The sequence below is a fragment of the Grus americana genome, chromosome 5 (assembly GCF_028858705.1).
Source record: "Grus americana isolate bGruAme1 chromosome 5, bGruAme1.mat, whole genome shotgun sequence".
Taxonomy (NCBI): domain Eukaryota; kingdom Metazoa; phylum Chordata; class Aves; order Gruiformes; family Gruidae; genus Grus; species Grus americana.
Window position 1 is genome coordinate 55,340,045 of NC_072856.1, and position 4,956 is coordinate 55,345,000.

Sequence of the window (4,956 nt, forward strand, 5' to 3'; positions counted from 1 at the left end):
GCAGGGGGAGAAATTTGCTCTAGGAATAAACATCCTCTGACCCAATAAAAATATGGAGCGAGACTCTTTTCTTTTGACTCCCGTACAGTGCAGCAGCACTGGTATAGCTCAGATAGCCTGAGCACAAAGAGGGCTGTGTGGTACCTTTGTATCTGCCAGCGTCTGGTCTGGCTGGGTTTAAACCCGCACGCTCTTCTCCCATGGCCATGGATGTGTTTATTCATCTCACTGTGCGATAAGAGATGCATCTAAATTTGGGCATTGACAAAGGAAAACGGAACACCGGGCCAAGGACCTAAAATCCAACCCCACCTCACCTCTGTCAACAGTTCTTTCCACGCACTCTTGTTCCGCCTGCTGAAGCCCCTTCATTTTTATTTCTGTGGAGACGCTGCTGTGACCCCAAGAAAAAGTAGTGTGTGTGTACTCTGCTGCAGAGCCCTTGCTCTCTAAACTCCATGGGAGAGTTTGGTATGTTAGGGTCTGTGCGTCAAATAGCTTACAGGATTGGCCTAGTTGGAAAATCTGGGGGATCGTAGGAAGGGGAAGAAACTAAAGAAAACTATCAGCCTGTCTAGATGGGTAAAAACCCATGTATATATATTTCATATTATTATCATAGCCATCTGATAACATCAGATTAATTCAGATAAAAATGCAGCTTATTCCTTGAAAGGAATCCGTTGCTGCTTTACTTCCCATGTGGGGGCAGATTCATGCCCAGAAATGTTTTCACGGGTTTGAGGGACCATTCTGAAGCAGGATCTCTCCGTCTATTTGACTTGAGTGATACGAATGTCATTATTCACTTGCTGGCAATACAAATCCATTGTGGGGCTCTATTAAGTCTTCTAATCTTTTATTTTTAAATTTCTAATGTACTGATGAAGGAAAAGGGAAGGGAAAAGGGAAGTAGAGGAGGAAATGGAAGGGGAAGAGAGTTTTTGATACTTCCCTGTATGCCTTCTGCTTTCTCTTTGGCAAGATGAGACTCATCTGCAAGATCAGACTCATCTGATGTGAGTAAACATTATTCCATTGATTTTAGTGACTTATAATGAGATAAGGATAGAGCACTATAATCGATTAATGCCATATGAGGCACAGCTTACATCCTCATTTTGGTCTGTATATGGACAGAATGTGTATTTGATTTCTGAACACTGCTAAATGAAACCATACTTCTCTGCCTTGCTCTGTTTCTGGGTCAGGTTCTGATCTCTGTTACCCTGATACATGGCTAACGGGTGTAAGTTGGTGTGGGAATTGTGCTCCATTTACACTGGTGGAGCAGAGACTAGGGCTTCTGGCTCCCTCTTCTTCCCTTACACAAACTGTGATGTAATCCATACAGGAATCCATTGAGTTTTAATAATTAATTTAATGGTGGAGGGGGGCAGGAGGAAACATTGGGAACAATTTGTTTTGAAATGTGTGTCCTGAGCAGATGCAATACCATCTCAGGTACACTGAGTTATCCTGCATTCTGTTTTTAAATTCTGCATGATTTCAACTATCATCAGAAGGGTTTGGAAAGTGTTTTACCCTTGACAATGACCCGTATTACAATTAAAGCTCATGATGTAGGTTTCTTATTTGCCCAAGAAGACAACAAGATTTGCTATGTAATTTGAGAAGCATTTATAATACTGCTACCCATGTTGTAAGCTGATTATAAATAAAGTTCAGCAGAATTGCTGCCATCAGAAAATCAGAATTCACAGTCAAATAAAGTGTACAACCCTGATGTGTAGTTGCTTCTAACTGCTACTGTACATAAATCAGATTCTGCTTAGCAACTGCTGCATATCATGTTTATTAAACACCTTCTGCTTATTACAGCAGAGGGTACTAAAAATTCTTCATGAAAATTTCTCAAATATCTTTTCACATCTTGGATATTTTTAAAGGTCTCATTGCAGTGAACAGAATCCTTCTGCGGAAATGGTACTTGGGGGCTCTCAACATGTGCTTCCTGTTCCATTCAGTCACATGGAAAATGTTCTCAGTTTACAAACCAGACAAATTGTTTTGTGTTGTTGCTTTAGTCCTGAGGCTCAACCCACCATAAGGAGAACCAAGCTTCCTACTTTCAATAGCACTGAGCATTTTGTTTGAAGTAATGCTGTTTATGAGTCCTGGGAAGTATTAGAAAAAAGTATATTTCCTAAGGAGGTAAATTTGCCTACGTGCTACAGAAGCATGCTGGAGTAAGCGATAGTTCATCAGAGGAAAACAATCCTTTACTGATCAGTGATTCTTTCACACAAGCCACTGTTATCAAACAATTTCTCAGGGCTAGTCCACCATTTCAGAAGTGACACACATACATCACACTTAGTGTCTCACATTTACACACTATGATAGGCCTCTTAAACTAGTCTCAGATGCTACTGAGGTCTGATAGATTGAAAGTAGTCAGCTGCATACCCTGACAGCCATTACTGTCACAGCGTGAGCAGCATATTCTAAAATGTCAGCCTCCATTTCATTGAATATCTCACAAAAATAAAATAGCAATAGAAATAATCAGCTTTGAAATAACTTCAGGATGTCTCTTGCAGCTCCTTCTCTGCTCTGCTCCTGTCTCAAGCTTTTCTCGACTCTTGTGTGTTTGTCACTCCTTGATCTCTGTCTTCCAGTCATAGTACAAATGTCAAATCTCAGTCCTCACATTGCTCCATCTCTGCAGCTTCTGACAAGCTGGCCACAAAGTGTTGCTGACCTGATTACACAGCTAGCTAGGGTGGGAGAGTGCTGTGAGGGTTAGCCAGCCCCTCCACACAGGGGTCAGGACTGTGAAGGCCAGATGCTCATGTGGACTCCTCTGCAGATTACAGCTCTGAGGTATTCCTGGACTACTGTACTGCATACTTTGCCAGACTTCGTTAGCTCATGTGCAGGACTGTGCTGCTACTGGTGCCCACAATTTATTCATAGCACACATGCCATACGGACATACCCAGGACGTTGTCTTCCATCTGGGGCTTGCCAAAAGACCGCACCTCTTCCACCATGGATGAGGATACAGTCACTGAAATTAATGTTTGTCACATCCCAAGTGTGTTACTTGTGAATCATTGTATGTAAAGCTGAACAAAGTAGCAATGTAGAGATTATGGCTTTCCAGAACACAGTGGCGCAGCTCCTCACCAGTACAACTGTAGAGCATATAGCAGGGCTCTGTAGTACCACTCCCCTCTCCGAGACCCACTGTCAGCACCAGCTCAGGCTCTGCCTTTGCCCTGTAAATCCCTCGATTAATGCTCCTCTATATGAAGGAGTACCTCTTCAGGAGTGACAGCTACGCACCTCTTCGATCATACAGCTAACTACATTCCAGACGAACTGCATGGGAAATGGACATAAGCGTTCTTGGTTAAGATGAAGAAACTCTATCCCACAACAGAACAGTTTTTCCTCAGTGGAAAGTCTCACTCTGATCATATTGCAACCTCCCTTGCGGCTTTGTTAGAGATCAGTTATTGCTTGATTAACTATATAGGTAGCTGGAAACTGGGAGAAATGCTGCTTGTTATTTGTGACACAGTAAATCTTAGCAGCTCTTTATCATAATTTATAAAGTTTTTTTTTTCTAATTGTGCATGTTTCTTAGCTACAGAGCTCCTGTCTGTGATACAAGCAATGAAAAATGTTACCTGGATAAGAATGTATTTACATAACCATGAGCTAATTACTGTTTGTCATAACTAAAATCAAGGAATTATTACCATGCACAACTTGTTTAGTTGTACATGGGTACTGTTGAACTGCTGCCTTGTTCTACCCCAGAACTGGTTGCATTTACATTCGGCAATGTGCAAACAATCACTCAGCTAACAGCCAGATGCACTTTCTCTTTCAAGATGAGCTGTTCCTTCTCTCTACTATGCTTTATTTCGGTGGCATTCCTCCTGATTTAGTCTAGTGTTCCTGTGGGTGGAATCTGGCACAAAAATCTGTAAAGCGCATTATACTCATCTACATTAAAGGTGCTGTATAGACATCAATTAGTAATAATGACATTCAGGCACTTCAGGTGTATGTGAAAACAGTTGGCAGTGCTTGATTCTAGACATACAAAAGGACTGTATCCTCAGTTAGGTAAACTGGGGTAGCCTAATTAATTCCAACTGAGCTTCACCAGTTTACCTCAGCTGAGGATCTGACCCCCAAGCTCAAGTCTCTCCCTGACAGTAAGTCAGGACCCAGCCTGACTGTAGCTCCATGTTTTAATTAGTGGTGAAAATTCTTTTCTATTTTGGAAAGTTGTTGGGAATGATGTATGGATAACAGCTTGAGAATTCAAATTATAGTACAGATCAGCATGACCTGCAAGAAGCAAAAATGTTTTGACTACTACTCTAAGCAAAGGCAGGATGGATGTCATAGATTATCCTTGCACACACAAATCTATAGCTGCATGATTTATGCTGTTTTTAAGTAGCTTTATTAACTAAAGTTGACTGCTACATTTCAGTGCTTGTTTAGGAAAACTTCAAAAGTAAACAGTGGTAAAGAGCACTGCGCTATTTTTCTGCAGTTCTATTTTTGCACATTTTGGTGCATGTCAGAATTTTTTTGCACCTATGATCAAATATAAAGAACAAATATAAAAGAATTACAGTTAATCCCTGATTTTTGGAAGCATTGTGTTATGTACAATGCACTGAAACATCAATCATGTTGATATCATGAGAACAAGATGTATAAAAGGACGATGTTCTCTGAGATTTTCTTAAATCACAGTGCTCCTAACTTCACAACATGCTTCATGTACATTATGAAAAGTCAGTTTCAGCTGTATCCAAGTAACTGATATGTGTTAACCCAGCTTTCTCGTCGTCTTTGTTTTTCCTTTCTTTTCTTCCTTTTCCCCCCTCCTCATCAAAGACAATTTCTTTCCAGCCATCTCTAATTTGTTATTAGAATCTTACCTTCTTTAGTAGATTATGA

At 40.8% G+C, this 4,956-nt stretch overlaps 1 protein-coding gene across 1 annotated transcript in view; it reads left to right on the forward strand.

Annotated features, from left to right (window-relative positions):
• The first annotated feature begins 986 nt into the window (after positions 1-986).
• Positions 987-4,956, forward strand: part of VRK1 (VRK serine/threonine kinase 1) — a 62,518-nt gene continuing 58,548 nt past the window's right edge. Inside the window, exon 1 of the mRNA XM_054828744.1 lies at positions 987-1,019. The gene's annotated coding sequence lies outside the window, so the exon portion shown is untranslated. The remainder of the gene's footprint in view (positions 1,020-4,956) is intronic.